General features: G+C 43.4%; 1 protein-coding gene across 6 annotated transcripts in view; it reads left to right on the forward strand.

Moving 5' to 3' along the window:
- TENM4 (teneurin transmembrane protein 4) overlaps positions 1-19,508 on the forward strand; it is a 736,252-nt gene that overhangs the window by 291,098 nt on the left and 425,646 nt on the right. Inside the window, exon 4 of one of the 6 annotated variants that reach the window (XM_036028749.1) lies at positions 402-498. The exons of the other annotated variants lie outside the window; for them this stretch is intronic. The gene's annotated coding sequence lies outside the window, so the exon portion shown is untranslated. The remainder of the gene's footprint in view (positions 1-401; positions 499-19,508) is intronic. 6 annotated transcript variants of the gene reach the window in all.

Here is a 19,508-nt window from a genome sequence, read left to right on the forward strand (position 1 = left end):
GCACTACATCGTGAACATTTCTCTGTGCCGTTTTCCATAATATGCCCAGTGCCCAGAAATTCTGTTTCTCTGTGAGAGTCAAAGAGATGAGCCTATAGGATAACTCCCTGTATCAAAGGTTGGTAAGAAATCTCACTCATTTATTCATCCATCCTTTCTTATTCATTCATTCATTCAATATTTATTCAGCATTTGCTCTGTGTCAGTTACTGTCATCTCTCCCTTAGTTGCCTTTTCTCTGAGGATTCCAAATCCAGTCTTTGGACTGGGGCCAAAGCTGCTGCTCCTGCTGCTATTGCCAGTCCCTACCCCCACCCCCATGCTGCCTGAATCTTTTCTGCCGCTTGTCAGAACAGCAACTCATCAGAAATGACTGATTTCTCTCTTGTCTCTTTCAACAGGTAGACTGAAATTACCATGTGTCCAAATTAAAATTGCATACTTCAAAGATTATTTGAAGGACTATTCTTAGACCCTTTTAAGAAGATTTAAAGAAAAGTGAGTTGATTTTTTTTTTTTTTACCCTTCAGAAAGTATTCATGATTTAAGTTAATGTTATGGGTGCTTTTTTTCTCTGCCTCTTTCTTAAATATGCATTAATAGGTAGACTTTATCTCCACTTATTTTGTAATACTTCCCCCCCCCAAAAAAAAACAATGAGCAGGTAGTACAAAATTACTGCTTGTCTTCCCTGTAAGATTTTAGTACATTTCAAAGCTTATGGAATCTTAAATCTTTCAGGGACTTTCAGGGTCTTAGAGGCATGGACCATTCGATGGATGGATGGGTAAAAAGATGGACAGATGGATGGATAGATGGATAAGTGTAGATTATAGATATTTGGCCTATGCTTGAATATCATTTAGGATTTTTGGAGAGTTCTCCCATATTCTGGATTTGAAATCCACTCCTCCTCACATCTTGCCAAGCCTCCTCCTTCTTTACTACACAGAGCTAAAAATGATTGAAGACAAAGACCATGTCTCCTTTTGAGGTCTTTTCGTATTCTTTGTTCCTCCAATTACTTGTCATATTTTGTTTCAAGAGCAGTTCCTGCTCTATTCACATTCTTTCTAATATTATAAATGTCTCCTTTAAAAAGGCATCAGCCTGGAGCACAGACAAAGCTCTGCCAGTGTCCTTTGTCCCGGGAGGTCCGTGAGAATCTGAGCAAGAGAAACCCGAGGACCAAATTTCGGTTCCAGCCCCAGCTCTGCTCTTGCTGTGCTCTGAGGAAAGTCCCTTCGTCCCTCTGAGCTCAGAGAAAACAAGGCAGATGGGACAAGAGGGTCCCTAATGTGCTGCCCACATCCATATGGATGGTTTGCTGACTCAGAGTAAAGAAGTTACTGCTTCTCACTGTCCCAGGCACTGGAGGGGCCAGCACTTGTGGATCGGTGGGACCAGAGTCCAATCCCTGTCCTATCATTTGCTGACTGTGTGGCCATTGGGCAGCTCCTTTCTGAGTGTTTCTGTCCTCATTTGTGAATTAAGGTTATTAAGACACGTGGCAAAGGATTTATGTGAGATGTGCTACAATAATGTACATGAGGCATTTGGTGCCTAGCATGTTGGAAGTGTGGTAAATGCTAGTCCCTAGGAGGGACAGAGTGCCTTACCTTTAGATGAAGGAGAAGGCAGGAGGTGGTGAAGACTCTAATAAGAGGAGAAGGGAGTAGATGTAGACATGTTCATTAGGGATAGGGGACAAGTGTCCACGTCCAATAAATGCTCATGCAAACACAAGCTCAACTCTGGAAACTTCTTGGAGTTAAAACTCTACTCAGAACTGGATAAGGAAGGGTTGGTTACAATGGAATATGCAGTTAACAGGAAAACTTTCAGTGGGGGCCGGGCACCTGCACACACCCTGCCCACCTCTGGCTGTTGCCACAGCCCGGCTTTGGGTAATAGGATTGGTATCTCCATAAGGAAGGTGCTTAGACCCAGACTGGACTGGGGACCCTTGAGAACCATCAAATATTTATATATGTCAGAAGGCTGGTTGTGAGGGTGAGATGAGAGACTGGGTGTAAAAAGCATTTATAAATGGTAAAATACCCTGAACATACTCATGTTTATATTATTCCTGTATTATGGGCTGTTTCGGTGCTTTGGAAATTAGGAGAGATGGTAAAACTCAGAGGAGCTGAGTGTGTAATGAACCAGCAGAGTCCAGCCCACTTCTGAGTAAAGCAGCATATACGTGTGCATGCGTTACATTTCCATGCATACACACACATGTGCCTGTATGTGTCTGCCTGTGTGGAGGGGTTTCTGTATGAGTGTGTGTTTGTCTGTGTGTGTGAGAGAGGGGGGGGAGGAGAGAGGGAGAGAGAATGAGACAGACCTTTGGGTCCTTTGGAGGTAGTCACTACCATTTACACAGTGATGGCTACCTGGAAAAACTATAACATGAAAATGAAAACACAGACCATGGGGTCAGCATCCACACTCTGTAACTGAATTTGGCCACATTTTTTACCTGTTACACAGCTCCTTTTTTCATGGAATTTAAAGTCTGTGGACAGGGCTGCTCTGAGGAGTTCAGAGGGTACTGTGTAGAATGTACCTTCACTTTAAGAAAGCACCCAGGAGGTATGAGTACCCTCCTCCCATGGTTAATGGAGTCTGTCGAAGTTTAGGGAAAGTTATCTTGACCTGTTGGATAAAAGGAAGCTCCTGAGGTATCTTAGATGCCACAGGACCATCCCCCTAAGGCCCAGGCACCTCAGCTGATGGACAGCCCTAATGGGTGAACATACCCTCTGGCCCTGCAGAAATATTGCACACCGCAACCTCAGCGACCCTCATAAGCATATTGCCGAAAGCAAAAGCCAGGCATGAAGAAACGTTATGACTCTATTTATGTAAGGTACAAAACCAGACAAAACTAATCTGTGCTGTCATCAAGTCAGGATAGTGATTATCCTCGGGGAGGAGTTGGTACAGGGGAGTGAATGGAAGGGGGTTTCAACGTACGGCTCAGTCTTTTGATCTGAGGGCCGATTTTCAGTTGTCAGAAGGCATCAAACTCTTCATTTATGACATGTACACTCAACTGTCCTAAGGTGCTTCAATTAGAGTTTATAAAATGAATAAAAAGGACAGAAAATATAGCTGCTACTTGCGAGGATAAGCATTATGAAGTGAGACTGGAGTTACATGTATGTGTTATACATGAGTTAGAGTCCAAAAACTTGAGAGCCACTGATTTCATCTAACCCCCTCTCATTTGAAGATGTGGAACCTGAGACCCAGAGAAAGGGGGAGTTAAGAGCAGGGCTAGGAGCAGAGCCGGGAAGAAGACTCTAGGTCTCTTTCTGCTGATCCTGTGTCTCCCGTGGCCACTGCCAATGGGTGGAATGGCGCATTCGGTTGAGCAGAGCTCTGTCTGGCATCTTCATCTCAGCGAGGCCGCCCTGTGCTTTTGGTCCAAGGGGAGCGATTGTTTTTCCACCCACAGCCGGGTTCATTCAGAGGCCCAGACACCTCTGCAGGGGCCTGGCTCCAGCTCTCTGCCCCTTCCCTCCTCCTTCCAGCCTCTTCTGCCTGACCTGCTTCCCACCATAGTGCTCAATTGTGTTCTTGTCTGTGCAAAACGACTGTCATGCCAAAGCCGCTTTATGGTTGTAGAAGTTAGAGAACTGTGAAGAACATACATTGGGAGAATAAAATCCATTAAGGCTTGCTTCTGTGCTGGTTTGGTGCTTTTATTTTGTTACAAAAATGTGAGTCCTTTCAGCAAACCTCTCCTGCAGGAGTCAGGGGGCCACCAGCTGCTGAGGGCACAGGAAGAGCAGGCTGCAGCCCTGTCCCTGCCAGGCAGAGCTTCACAGTGGAGAGGCCTGTTGTGTGGGTGCTGAAAGGCTCAGGGTGAACCTCTCACAGGGCCTAGAACTATCTTAAATGGGTGGGTTACATAACATCAGTGGCTTCCCACTTTTTTGACTGTAGCCTGCAGCACAAAATACAGGGGGCATCTTCACTCAGGCACATGCCCACCCCATGGGGAGACAAGGACAGTTTAGGATGTAATTGTCCAGGCCACCCAGGAGGGACACCCAGCTCAACCTTGGGGGTGGGGAGCCAGGGGCATCCTCAGAGATTTCATAGACACCAAGAGTTTTGAGCTAAAGATGAAAGTAAGGGAATCCACACAGGCAAGATTGCTGAGGACTCAGCAGGTGGGACCCTCATTTGAAAGAGGCCGGACTGCATTCAGGAAACTGCCTGTGGTTCTATAGAAAGTCTGGGGACTGTGTAGGGAGTGTAAGGAGGATCCAGGAGAGGGGCCGGGTGGTGAAGGGCCTCCTCTGTGTCCTGACAAGGATGAAGAGCAAACCTTGTTTTGAGATTCGTACAGGCAAGAAGTGGCTGTCGTCTTGGAGACAGAAGAGATGCAGACTCAGCTATGAGTGTTGGTGCAGAAGCAGAATTTTGTTTATAGCACTCACCCTTGCCATCCTTAAAAAAAAAAAACAACAGAAACATTCGGACAACTGCTCTGATTGAGTTCTGGCAGCAGGTAGGAGCTGAGAAGCTGGAGTGATGAGAAGATAAGAGTTGCCAGCCTCAAAGTCCTGTCAGTGGCCTGAGGGGTCAAAATTGAACACAGATTTGACATCTTAAATGTTTACTGCTTCTTTGTCTTCTAATTTTTAAACATAGAGTGACAAGATAATTATGCTTTTAAATAAAGAATTTGAAATCCAATTCCAAAAATTTTTTTGAGATAGTAGTTGTTATTCTAGGGTAAAACATCCCAAACCTTGCTCCAGGATACATAAAAAAATTTTTTAAGGAGCAGGGTTTCCTTCTGAGTGAACTGAGAAGCACTGTACCCTGAACCATTCCTGGGAGGTCTCCCTGCCCCTGGTGCTGAAAGGCTCTGAGGAGTCCTGCAGTGAGGGTGCTGGCCTAGTGTTAGCGCGTCTGTTCAATCCCTCTGTTTTTCAGAACTCATTTTGGAAAACTCCATCCTAGCAAATAACCTGAGGCTGGGTGGCAGCACTGGGGGAGGACAAATGGGCTTGCCTGCTGGGGGACAAGGAGAGACTCCGAGAGGAGGGAGCTTTTGTGTGCGTTATATGAGGCCCAGTCTGAGTCTAGCCCAGGGCCTGGCCCCTAGCAAGTGCTCAGGAAACAATTAATGATGAAGGAATGGCCACTGTATTTTCTGGTGAGAGGAGTCCAGAGTTAGCAGAGGCAATGGCACTGTGCAAGTGTGCCTTTGGCAGTTCAACGCAGGCTCTCTTTTCTCCTACCTGCCCCTTCTCTTGACTGTTTTGGAAAAGGCAGCAGGAGGCAGCAAAGGCAAAGTGGTTTAAGGTCACACACAATGGAGCCAGACTGCCTGGGCTTGAATCCCAGCTCCATCACATCCTAACTAGTTCCTTAGACATGCTACATTTCTGTGTCTCAGTACCATCATCTGTCAAACGGACCTAAAAATAGTGCCCAGCTTAACAGCACCAGGATTACGTGTTAATGCAGGCACAGTCCTTAGACAGGGGTCTGCAGATCCTAAGCACCACATAAGCAATGGCATTTGTTGGCATCTTGGACTGGTTTCCAGGCCTTTGTCTGAGTTCCCTTTCCCTGCGTTTCCCAGCAGACTGCAATCCTCATATTCTTAAGCGAGGCTACCTGCGCATTTGCCCCCACCCCCACCCCCCACAGCATCGGGAAGGGCCAGGATACTGCTGCTTCTTCATTTTCAGTCCTCAGGGTTGTTTGAGGTAAGGCTCAGGTTCTGTTCCTGGTTATTGGAGCTCAACCACTCTGGCTGGGTAAATATTTCTGAGGGAGTCCAGCACTTCTATTATTAATGTACTTCAAGCAGTTCCGTACTCTCCAGAAGTCCTTCTGCCTACAGATGTTGTTGTCAGCCGTGTAGAGGACGCACGACCTTACTACAGTTCGTGGGGTATGGCGGCAGTCAGGCCGGCCCGCCTTTGTCTCACTGGAGCAGACGGAGAGCTGTGTGAGCAGTAGGCAAGGGGTGCACATTGGCTCCTGTGTGATGCTGAGAATGGAGCTGGCAGAATCTTGTTCTTTGCACCTGCTACTTTCAGCTTCATGCCTGGCTTATAGGCCAGAAACCTGAGTGTCATCCTTGAGAGCACCTCCTCTATCATGGCCCCATGTCTAGTCAGTCACCAAGTCCTAGTGACACCATGTCTGCAACCTCCCAAATCCAATCCCTCCTCTCTTGTCCTATCACTGTTCAGCTGGTCCAAGCAACCATCTTCTCTCATCTTCCTTCATCACTAAACTAAACCAGAGCCTCTGCTTTGTGTTCCCATAGAGTGCCTCCCCCTTCTTAAATCGCCTTTTAAGGCGGTTTACCTGTTCCTGGTCTGACTGCTCTGCTGTAGATTCCCCTGAGAATAGAAACCAAATTCATCTTGGTAATGGTGCTCAACAAGTAAAAATATCCCCCCGGTTAAGGACAGTCGGGAATATCCTTTTCTTGTCTTCTTTCCTGCCTCCCTTCTCTCCTTTTTTTTTTTCAATCCTCACCCAAGGATAAGTTCTTTGATTTGAGAAAGAGAAACAGAGAGAGAGAAAAAATCATGGATGCAAGAGAGACATCCATCAGTTGCCTCCTATATGGACCCCAAATGGAGACAGAACCTGCAACACTTTAGTGTATGGGATGATGTTCCAACCGTTGAGCCACCTGGCCAGGGCTCTCCTTTCTTTTTCTTAATGATAGGTGAAAGGGGACTGGGGATTACCTACTCAAGTTGTGTTCCCTAGAGGAACCTCAAGATCACTGCAGGAGGAAAGGAAGCAAAATAGCAGGACCCTGAGCTCCCAACCCCTCACCAACCCAGAGACTATCTTATCTCCCTGAGACATTAGAAATTTACTTTAAAAAAAGGTTTGGAAAACACTGATCTATTCTTATATTCTCATTTTTCAGAGCAAACTGTGTCACGTGTTTTGCATATGTTTATCCATAAACAAGAAAGGTATTACCCTCAATTTATAGATTCAATAACTGCTACCCAGAGTAGTTAGGAAACTTGTTCATGGTCACACAGCCAAAGTGTCCAGAATTTTCATCCAAGATTGTCAGACTCCAAACTCTTTCCATTACCACCTGCTGCCTCCCAAAAACCTGTCCTCCAAAAAAAAAGCGGCTTCCCAAGCCAGCCTCTCAGTTTGGCTGCAACCAGAGACAGATCATTGGCATTTAATTGGGCACCACATGCTCAGAGTGACAGGGCCTTCATTCCTAGGGTTTCTTGGCTGTGTGATGCCAGTTAGAGAGAAATGATGTCCTTTTAAGCCAGGAAAAGGCTGAGTGGCTTTATGCCTAAAATAATGCTCCCTAGACTAGGAGCTGTGAGTCCCCAACACCGTCCACACAACCTGGGTTTCCCTTTCCATGTGTGGAATTTCTTGCAAGGAATCTTAGCCAAAATAACAATGCAGGAAAAGGAAACTGTGCTCTAGGTTATACAAGAAGGCAGTGTTTGTTTCCCTTTGAGCTGTAGAGTGTCTCTTGTCTTTCCTTTGTCCCCAAGGCAGGTTATTTTGACTTCAACTTTGGGGTGAAGCCTGGCTTATTTAAACCTCACTGAGACTAGAATGGAAACAGGGAAGCTAAGTTCTTACCCCAGCTCCCTCAAGAACTCACCATGTGACTCTGGGCATGTCATGTGGCCTCTCTACATCTCAGTCTCCTCATCTTTCAAATGAGAGTGTTTGGACAAGATGAGCCTGCCCACCATGATGAGAGGAATCCAAGCACTGACTCTGCAGCTGTACATTCTAAGTAAATCCCAGCTTCATCCCTACTGCTGTGTGGCCTTGGGCAAATGATGGTCAGTTTCATCAGCTGCAGTGGGAGAACGGGAAACTCTATCTCATAGATTTGTTGTGGGGGTTAACATATAAAGCACTTGGAATAGTGCCTCACATGTAGTTAAGTTATTTAGTTACCTACTGTGGTTGTGGTTGTTATCATCCCCATTCGTGAAACTATATGTGATGATTCTACACTTCTTCTTATCTAGAGCGTGTCCAAATCTCCCAGTAATTAGTATTTATACTTTCAGCTTTCATTGGCTGAGAAAATATATCATGACAGAAAGTTGCTGCGAATTCAGTCATGTTTGAACTCAATGTGTATTCATCATTATAGCTAATGTATAGGTTGTGTGAGACATCAACTCAGCTATAGACAATGCTTGGTGAGCCAGCACAGTTTCCCAGGTTCTTCCAGCAACAGTGTGCCCCCCACTTAGAAACCTCTGATCTGGATTATTGCTGTTTCCTCCAGCATACTCACGGCACTAAGTCAATGTTTGAGTACAGAAGTGACTAGACTGACGACTGAGTCTGTTTTACATTTGCCTCATTATTTGAACAGAATAATCACTATGCATATGTGTTAACGTGTGTATCTATGAACATTTGCAAAGAAAGCCCCAGCTCTTTCTGCCCCAGGGAGGAAGATGGTTGTAGTTACATAGTTTTCATATTCCCCCATGTTTTAGTTTATAAAGTCATTTTCACTGGAGCCCTTTCAGCTGTCTGGAGTTGACAAAAGATAAGCATTCCCTCTGCCTCTCCCATGCCTTCTTCTTCCAACAATGAGGGCTTTGTGCTGGGAAGATTGCCTATGGATGCTTCTTTCCCAAGGCCCCACAGCCTTGTCTGGCTTCTATCAAGAGTGTTGATGGGGGAGGGGGCACAGACAGTTGAATTCAGGGAGGAGTGCATTTGGCCTGGTGCCAACTCAACAATTTGGGCTGGGGGAGATAATTCAATATCTGTTCTGGGATATAGGCAGCCTGATAACCTGAGCTGGTCTATCCAGCTATCTGCAGCCAGTGCCCTGGAAGGCATCAGGCTGATATCTGGTCCCCTTCCCTCCGGGCCCAGGAGAGGATGCAAAACTGAAGAGGATGCAAAGCTGGAGAGGATGGGTGATGGCAGAGGGGTAGGTTGCTAGTCTCAGAGGGTGGAGAATTGCACTCCATGGGGGAAAGGGCTGCTGTAGCTATGGCATTTTAGGGCTTCAATTTACTAATGAGATTAAAATGCCAAAGGCCTGCCTCTTACTTAAGAACACATGGCTTGAGCTGCTTAATGAGTGTTAGGGAACCTAAGAAAGGCCTGGGCAGGCGCCTGATGAGATGCCTTGTTGGTTGGAATACTAAATGTGTCACTCTTTGAAAGCCAGCGATTGCTAGAGAGCAAACCCAGAGTCGAGATTCCCTGGTAGCCCTTACATTCCCACTGTTTCTACATGTTTACAAATCAGTGAGCTGATCTGGGTGAAGAATGCTTCTGAAGGTGGTTTTGATTAAAAATAAGGACAACAATGACAATGATCACAATAATAAACAAGTAATGAAACTTAGCTGCCTACTAGACACAGCCTTGGGTTTCTTTAGAGTTTTTTCGTATTGTTTTGAAAATACAGATTCCTGGGCTCTAACCCTAGTGATTTTATTTCTCTAGACTTGGGGGCCCAGGAAACTCTACACTTACACAAGTAGGCTGGATTGTTCTGAAGTTCCTGGCTGAGCCCATACTTTGGAAACCACTACTCTGTAGAATAAGGGCACATTGGACCCAATTGGCATCTGACTGTCACTTTCTAAACTCGTGCCTCTTGCTTAGCCTTGCAAGTTCAGATATATCATTTTCAAAAAGGGATTAGGTAAAATGGTCAGCCACTGTGGTAAACAGTGTAATGATTCCTCAAAAAATTAAAAATACTATCACCATATAATCCAGTGATTTAATTTCTGGGTATATACCAAAAGGATTGATAGCATGGACTCAAACTATCTGTGCACCCACGTTCATTATGCACAGTAGCCAAGAGGAGGGAGAAAACCAAGTGTCCATCGCCGATGAACGGGTAAACAAATGTGGTACACGCAGAGTGTGGGATATTAGTCAGCATTGAAAAAGGACAGAATCCTGGCACATGCTACAACATGGATGAACCTTGAGGACATTATGCTAAGTGAAATAAGTGAGTCACAAAGGGACAAATTCTGTATGATTCTACTTATATGAGGTAATTAGAGTAATCAAATTCATAGAGACAGAAAGTAGGATGGTGGTTGCCAAGGCTGGGAGGAGGGGGAAATGGGGAGTTTTTGTTTTATGGGCATAGTCTTAGTTTTGCATGATGGAAAGAGTTCCGGAGAGGTATGGTGGTGGAGGCTGCATGATAATATGATGCACTTAATGCTTCTGAACTGCGCACTCAAAAATGGCAAAGATGGGTGCTGATCAAGATGTAGGCGTAGGTAGAAACCCTTCACTTCCTTGCACAACCAAAAGGAGGATAACAGCCAATCTAAAATCAATAAACAACCAAAAGCGCCAGAATATCAAACTGCATGGAACTCTGGCAATCAAGTAATTAAAGAAAAATCATCCAGAACAACCAGACCAGTAAGGCAGCAGACAGCATGGGCCAACTCAGAAAAATGATGGAAAAGCACGGGGCTGCGCAGGTGGGGCTGACTGAAGGTGAAACTGAGACTCAGAGGTGGCTGTGGACTACAGTGGCTGCTATGGTGGGAGAAACTCCCAGCCTCACACGAGTTCCTTGGAAAGCAGACTAGAGATAGCAGGGGAGCAGGCAACCTGCACGGTTCCCTCTCTGGCCCCACCCCCACAGGTAGCACCACAGTGCAGTAAGGAGGGTTGCCCTGCCCTGGTGAATACCTAAGGCTCCACCCCCGTATGACTTATCAGGTGCGACAAGACAAAGAAATACGGCCCAAATAAAAAAAACAGAGCAAAACCTCAGAATGAGAACTAGTTAAGGAGGAGATCACCAACTTATCTGATGGAGAATTTAAAGCCCTGGTAATCAAAATGCTCACAGATCTGATTGAGCTTGGTGAAAAATTGAAAAAACAAATGAAGGATACCCAAAGTGAAATAAAGCAAAACATTCTGGGAACCAACAGTGACAGGAAAGAAACCAGGACTCAAAGCAATGATTTGGAACAAAAGGAAAAATAAGCACCCATCCAGAACAAAATGAAGAAACCAGAATTCAAAAAGTGAAGAGACTCTTACAAATCTCTGGGACAACCTGAAATGTTGCAATATCCGAATTACAGGGGTGCCAGAAGGAGAACAATAGCAAGAAATTGAAAACTTATTTGAAAAAATAATGAAGGAAAACGTTCCCAATCTGGTGAAGGAAATAGACTTCTAAGAAGTCCAGGAAGCCCAGAGAGTCCCAAAGAAGTTGGACCCAAAGAGGAACACACCAAGGCACATCATCATTAACTTACCAAGATTAAATATCAAGAGAGAATCCTAAAAGAAGCAAGAGGAAAGAAGAGAATTACCTACAAAGGAGTGCCCATAACACTATCAGCTGATTTCTCAAAGGAAATCTTACAGGCAAGAAGGGGCTGGAATGAAGTATTCAAAGTCATGAAAGGCAAGGACCTATACCCAAGACTCCTCTAACAAGCAAAACTATCATTTAGCACAGGAGAGCAAGTAACGTGCTTCCCAGATAAGGTCAACTTAAAGGAGTTCATCACCAAGCCCTTATTATATGAAATGTTAAAGGGACTTATCTAAGAAAAAGAAGATAAAAAATATGAACAGTGAAATGACAACAAACCCACAATGATCAACAAATGAACCTAAAAGAAAAGAAAAGCAACAAAAACAAAAACTAAGCAAACAACCAGAACAAGAACAGAATCAGAGAAATGGACATCACACAGAGGGATTTCAGTGGGGAGAGGTAAGGGAGGAATGGGGGGGGAAGGTACAGGGAAGAAGAAGCATAATTAGTAGGCATAAAGTAGATGGGGAGAGATAAAAATGGTATAAGAAACAGAGGCCCCAAAGAACTTATATGTACAACCCACAGATATGAACTAAGGGGGAGGAATGCTGGAGGGTTGTGGGGGCAGGGTAGAGGGGGGATAAAGGGAGGAAAATTGGGAAAACTCTAATAGCATAATCAATAAAAAATACTTTTTTAAAAAAGGCAAAGATGGTAAAATTTATGTTATGGTATTTTACCTTAATTTTTTTTAAATTTTGGTAATATCTCCTCTCCAGAGTCATTCCAAGAGTGGCATAATTGTAGTATTTATAAACAGCCTAGCACAGCAATTTTCAACCTTTTTCATCTCACAGTACACATAGGCTAATTATTAAAATTCGGCAGTACAATAAAAAATATGTTTTTTGCCACTCTGACAAAAAATAGGTATATTTATTGATTTGCAAAAAATAATCATAGTAACTACCAACCCTTTTTTGTTCATTTTTTTGGTAGTTAATGATGTTTTTAATATTTTTGTATTTTTATTGTATTTTTTCCACTACCATTTGTCCCCCTTATATCCCTCCCCCCTGCAATAACCACACTGTTGCTCATGTCCATGAGTCCTTTTTCCTTTGTGCTCCCTCCTTCCACCTCCCTGAGCTGTCAGCCTGCTCTTTATCTATGAGTTTGTCTCTATTTTGCTTGTTAGTTCAGTTTGTTCATTGGATTTCACATATGAGTAAAATCATATGACATTTGTCTTTCTCTGTCTTATTTCACTTAGTATAATGTTCTCCATGTTCATCCAAGTTGTCACAAAGGGCAAAATCTCCTTTTTTATAGCTGAGTAGTATTCCATTGTGTAAATGTTCCATAGTTGTTATATCCACTCATCTATTGATGGACACTTGGGCTGCTTCCATATCGTGCCAATTGTAAATAATGCTGCAATGAACATAGGGGTGCTTATGTTCTTTCAAATTAATGTTTTGAGTTTCTTTGGATATATTCCCAGAAGTGGGATTGCTGAGTCAAAAGGCAGGTCCATTTTTAATTTTTTGATGTATCTCCATACTGCTTTCCACAGTGGCTGCACCAGTCTGCATTCCCACCAACAGTGCAAAAGAGTTCCCCTTTCTCCACATCCTCACCAGCACTTGTTTGTTGTTTTTTTTTTGATGATAGTCATTCTGACTTGTGTGAGGTAGTATCTCGTTGTTTTAATTTGCATTTCTCTGATGATTAGTGATGTTAAACATCTTTTTATATGTCTATTGGCTATCCATATGTCCTCTTTGGAGAAGTGTCTATTCAGGTCCTTTGCCCATTTTTTAAATGGATTGTTTGCTTTTTTGGTGCTGAGTTTTATAAGTTCTTTATATATTTTGAATATAACCACTTATCAGTGTATTGGCAAATGTGTTCTCCCATTCCATGTGTTGTCTTTTCGTTTTGTTGATTGTTTCCTTTGTTGTGAAAAAACTTTTTAGTTTGATGTAGTCCTATTTGCTTATTTTTTTCTTTTGTTTCCCTCGCCTAAGGAAAATACTGCTACAAGCAATGTCCAAGATTTTACTGCCTATTTTTCTTCTAGGATTTTTATGGTTTTGGGTCTAACATCTAAATCTTTAATCCATTTTGAATTTATTCTTCTATGTGGTATAAGGAGGTAATCTAGCTTTAATTTTCCGCACATACCTCTCCAATTTTACCAACACCATTTATTGAATAAACTGTCCTTAGCCCATGTATGTCCATGCTTCCTCTGTCGAATATTAATTGACTATAAAGGTGTGGGTTTATTTCTGGACTTTCCATTCTGTTCCATTGATCTATGTGTCTTTTTATACTGGTACCATGCTGTTTTCATTACTATGGCCTGATAGTATAGTTTGATATTAGGTAGCATGATTCCTCCAACTTTGTTCTTCTTTCTCAAGACCACTGTTGCTATGTGGGGCCTTTTGTGGTTCAAATATAAATTTTTGAAATATTTGTTCTAGTTCTGTGAAATACGTCATGGAATCTTGATAGGAATTGCATTAAGTCTATAGATTGCTTTGGGTAGTACGGACATTTTAATGATGTTAGTTCTTCCTATCCATGAACACGTATGTGCTTCCACTAATTTATGTCTTCTTCAGTTTCTTTCTTCAGTGTCTTATAATTTTCTGAGTGCTGGTCTTTTACATCCTTGGTTAGATTTATTCCTAGGCATTTTATTTCTTTTGAACCAATCGTGAATGAGATTATTTTATTAATTTCCCCTTCTGATAGTTCATTATTGGCATATAAAAATGCAACTGATTTCTGGATATTAATTTTGTATCCTGCTAGTTTGCTGAATTTAATCAGTTCTAGTGGTTTCTTTTTTTTTTAATATATTTTATTGATTATGCTATTACAGTTGTCCCATTTCCCCCCTTCTCTCCCCTCCACCCTGTACCCCCCTCCCACCCACATTTCCCCCTTTAGTTCATGTCCATGTGTCATACTTATGAGTTCTTTAGTTTCTACATTTCCCGTACTATTCTTGCCCTCCCCCTATCTATTTTCAACCTACATTCTATGTTACTTATTCTCTATACCTTTTCCCCCTCTCTCCTCCTCCCACCCCCCTGCTGCTAACCCTCCATGTGCCCTCCATTTCTGTGGTTCTGTTCCTGTTCTAATTGTTTACTTAGTTTCTTTTGGTTTTGCTTTAGGTGTGGTTGTTAATATTTGTGAGTTTGCTGTCCTTTTACTATACATGTCTTTTCTTTCTCTTCTTTTCTTAGATAAGTCCCTTTAGCATTTCATAAAATAAGGGCTTGGTGATGATGAACTCCTTTAACTTGACCTTATCTGAGAAGCACTTTATCTGCCCTTCCATTCTAAATGAGAGCTTTGCTGGATAGAGCAATCTGGGATGTAGGTCCTTGTCTTTCATGACTTGGAATATTTCTTTCCAGCCCCTTCTTGCCTGTAAGGTCTCTTTTGAGAAATCAGCTGACAGTCTGATGGGAACTCCTTTGTAGGTGACTGTCCCCTTACCTCTTGCTGCTTCTAGGATTCTCTCCTTCGTTTTTACCTTGGCTAATGTAATTATGATGTGCCTTGGTGTGTTTCTTCTTGGGTCCAACTTCTTTGGGGCTCTCTGAGCTTCTTGGATTTCTTGGAAGACTGTTCCCTTTGCCATATTGGGGAAGTTCTCCTTTATTATTTGTTCAAATACGTACTGAATCTGTTGCTTTTCCCCTTCCGATTCTGGTACCCCTATAATTCGGATACTGGAACGTTTAAAGGTGTCTTGGATGCTCTTAATCTTTTCCTCAATTTTTTGAATTCTTATTTCATCATGCTTTCCTGCTTGGTTGATTCTATCTTCCTTCTGGTCCACTGTATTGTTTTGAGACTCATATTCCTTCCTTTCACTATTGGCTCTCCTCCGCGTGTCTTCCTGCATCTGTTTTATGGTAATCTGCATTCTTTCATCTAAATTTCGTCCAAAATCAACCAGTTCCATGAGCTTTCTGATCACCAGTGTTTTGAACTGCACATCTGATAGATTGGCTAATTCTTGGTCGCTCAAAAGGATGAGTCCTGGGGGACTGATATGCTCTGTTGAAAACATATTTTTTTTTCCCCTGTTTCTCCTTTTTTTTTTTTTTTTTTTTCGGTCTGGTTGCTCTTGTTACGGTGGGGGGCGGAGCCTTAGGTGCTCACCGGGGCTGGGCACCCCAGTCGCTAGATTGTGACGTTATATGTGGGGGCGGGGGCGGGAGAAAACAATGGCGATAGTTCCGTTCCCCTGGACTCAGACCCTTGTCTGGGCTTCCGGGCCGCGAGTTCTGCCCTGGTCCACAATCGCTACCCCTCTGGGTCTGCCAGCCGCAGCTTGCGTACTCAGGGATCACCGCTGCCTTCTTGCGCGCCGGATGGCTTTTGCGCCAAGTTCGCGCCAAACCTTCCCCCGACCTCCGCGTGCCGCCGACTCGAGCCAGCCCCCCGCCCACCCGGCCGGCTCGTCTTCTCCTACCAGTCCGGATGAATGCGTCTACTTCAGCTTCTTGGCTGCCCGACTTCCATTCAGATAAATCCTCTGCCGGATCTGGGTGTTATTCTGATAGTAAATTATTGTTGTAAATTATTGGTTTTCTAATCTTGGTTGTACGAGGAGGTACAGTACGTCCACCTATTCCTCCATCTTGCCGGAGTTCTAGTAGTTTCTTGGTGGAGTCTTTAGGGTTCTCCGTATACAGCACCATGTCAACTGCAAATAAAGATGGTGTTTCTTCTTCCTTTTTGTTCTAAAGTGACTTTTTAAAAAACCAAGTGCCTATACTTGTATATAAGGGTTTCTGCTATGAAGAATTAACCAATCAGACATAACCTTATTATGTGACATGCCCAATAAGATACACCTCTGTTAAATGACCTATGTATTTATGACAGGGCATTCACACTGGAGTGATCTTGTTGTATAGGCTGTTGTCATTTTTTTAATTTGACAGTCTAAGGGAAAAGAGGTCAGTGCCCCAACTAAATAGTCAGGTATTGCATGTTTTAAAAATTCTTTCAGCATGCCAGTTGAATCTCACTGGCCTAGCACAATGTCTGATCTGTATCAACAATGTTTCTCTTCCCTTTGTCATTACTGACTCCTTTAACAATCTTTTTCTCCTCCTGAGGCTTTTTTTATCCTTGTCCCTGGCAAAGGTTGTCTGAAGGAAAAGGGCAAAGGGCACTAATGTTTGTCAAGAGCTATTGTACTTGAGAGTAATCGCATCTGACCCTCACTTACCTTTGGGAGTCAGATGCGAGTTTTAATATGTGCCTGGGTGCGAGATGAAGACAACGCTGATGAAGGAGAAAATCCTGTGGGCACAGTGTGATCAGGATGCCAGGGGTGTGGTTACTGCAAAAGTCAATATTAAGGTTAGGCCCTCCTTGCAAATGTGTGCATTGAATTCTACAGCAAATTGAGTAGCCACATTATCAACATCAGCATCATAGCAAAATAAGTAGCTCAACTGGATAGCCTAATAAAATGATGATGATGATGATGATGATGATGATGATGATGTGATGATGGTGGGAGTGGCAGTGATAATGATAGAGGTGACTTGAGCAGCTGACCTGGATTATGAATTGGATCACCTAAAAAATAAAAACTGTACTTACATGTTGGATCTGTGCTGAGTATTTCACACAAATTTCCTCTATCCCCCCTACCAAAGTCCTATGAGAGATAATCATCTCAGTTTCACAGATAAGGAAAACAGGCCAGGCGACCCGAGTGTCCAAGGCAACAAGCTGATGTTGATCTGAAATTGGAACCTGATGTGTACCTGGCCCTAGACAATACATTTTTGACTCCAGCAAATTTACTATGCAGAAGGTAAATAAGGGTTGATTATTCATTTTCAGAAACAAAATCATTTACTTGCTTTACAGGAAGAGTCCTTTGAAAAGCAACTCTCACATGGTACATTTAACATAAAACCCTGATTATAAAGATTCATTGGGGGAGAACATTTTTAAGAATAATTCTGCCATCTGTGTGTCTATAATACTATTTCAGAGCGCGGTCACAGAAATTGTGTTAAACACCAACTTGAGTTAGACTATAAACTTATCCCTCTTTTTCTATGGCAATACCATTTATTAGGTATCCGTTGTGGTTAAAAACAAAACAAAACAAAACAGGCTTTAGTGCTGTATTTGAACCCTAGTGCCACCACTTATTAGCTGTATGAGTGAAGGCAAGCTACTTAACCTCTCTGAGTCTCAGTTTCTTCATCTGTGAAGTAGGCATGATAAGTGGGGATTTATGTATAATGAGTATTAACTCTTGTCCTCTCCATCCATCGCTGCCTCCGTGTCCTTACCCTGACCCAAGGTTCTGGTGTCCTGGGCAAGTACCTTGGAATGTCCTAATAGGAACATCATTGAGGCCAGCTGGAAAGTTGGCCAGCCTTACCCTCAGACAATAGAAATCCTCAGGAACAAAAGCAGTTGTATATTTAGATTTGAAATTCAAGTAAGGGGTTAGAGCTGGAGAATAAGATTCAGGCTGAAGCCCAAAGTAAAAGCAATCACCCAAAAGAGGGTATAGCAGGAGAAGAAAAGGCCAGATCAAGTTTATTGAAAGGATTTAAAGGAAATGAAGACCCAAGCTTGTCCATTGTAGTGGAAACAGAAGAAAAATTACTAAGGTATGATCAATAGGATGTGGTTTCCACTGCTTTGAGGGTTGGGGAAAAAAATAAAGAGATGGTTCAAAGGTGACTAAATCCCAGGCCCTCCCAAGCCCTTCTCTGTCCACCCCAAGTTGGACAGGCTGCTCCTTGTCTTTGTTCCCACCAAGCCTCTCCATGACAAACCTCTCTGTGTGTTGTGTATGTGTTTACCTCTTCCCCATTTCTATCATCCAAGTGATCATTCACTTCCTTTCAGGTCCTCAGCCAAATAGTATGGCCCCCTCCTCCAGCCTTCTGTGGCTCCTTGCTTTGATTTACCTGTCTTTATAGCACTACCCCACGTAGACAGTTGTTGGTTTACTGTGGGTCTCCCCTGACTAACACTGAAGCTCGTCAGAGAAGGGATTTGGCTTGCTTTGTGCATGGCTACATTCCTAGGGCCAAGAAGAGTGTTCAATGTGCTCAGTAAACATGTGCTCAGTCTCCCCTGGCTCTCCATATCCCCAGACTAAGCATTTCGAATTCTGGTGTGGCTTCCTCACTGCCCTGACCACAGCCTTGGAGACCCTCCCTGACACAGCAGTCCATGTTGTTGCTGTCAGCGTTGTTCTCTTCTGAATAATTGGGCGGCTATGTCTCTTGGTGAAGACACTCTGATGAACAGGGCCAGTTACATAAATTGTGGGGACCAGTGCAAAATTAAAATATGGGACTCTTTGTTGAAAAATTATTAAGAAGGTTGAGATGGCCGTAGCAGACCTGTCAGCCCAGCGTGGACCCTCTGAGTGCAGGGCCTCGTGCCACACAGTCACACGGTCACACGGTCACACACACCCATGAGGCTGGCGCTTTGACGAGGACCAGATTATAGAAAGTCGTAAATAACAGGCTGCGGGTTTCTGTTTTGTCATGTAGAAAATAAGGAACTACAGACAAATTTTGAACAGAAGTGACATTTAAAGTTTACTTCTTGGAGTAAACTTCATTTTTTTTCCTGTTAGTGAAACTCATTGTGAAAGTTTGCACAAGTAAGAAAGGTGTAAAGCCCTGTTAATCTCCTCCTCCTCTTCCTCCTCCTCCTCTTCCTCCTCCTCTTCCTCTTCCTCCTCCTGCCTTGCAGGTGCCAAAACCAAGAGTAACCAGTAAGCATATGGTTAATTTCTCTCTTTCTTTCTGAGTTGTTTTTTTTTTTCTATGTAACATAGTTAAGATCAAACTTCAGCCACAGCTTGGAGTCCTGCCCTGTTTTTCCTGACATTGAAAGAGGAGGAGGGGGACTTCTTAAATGCATGCTTAGGAGGCCAGTTTAGAGTGGACTGGGGGTGTAGGGGTGGCAGCAAGGATTGAAATGCAGACAGATTTACGGTCTTGGAAGAGAGAACTGAGGAGGTCCTAGACTGAGGGTGAATTCCCTCCACTTGTGGGGAAGAATGTCACAGTCTGGCCCTGCCTTTTGGGATTCTGCAGGTGATAGCAAGCACAGGGGTCATTTCTCAAACACAGCTCTTAGGCTACTCCTCTCTAAAGCTAGACCA

The sequence above is a fragment of the Phyllostomus discolor genome, chromosome 6 (genome assembly GCF_004126475.2).
Source record: "Phyllostomus discolor isolate MPI-MPIP mPhyDis1 chromosome 6, mPhyDis1.pri.v3, whole genome shotgun sequence".
Classification (NCBI taxonomy): Eukaryota; Metazoa; Chordata; class Mammalia; order Chiroptera; family Phyllostomidae; genus Phyllostomus; species Phyllostomus discolor.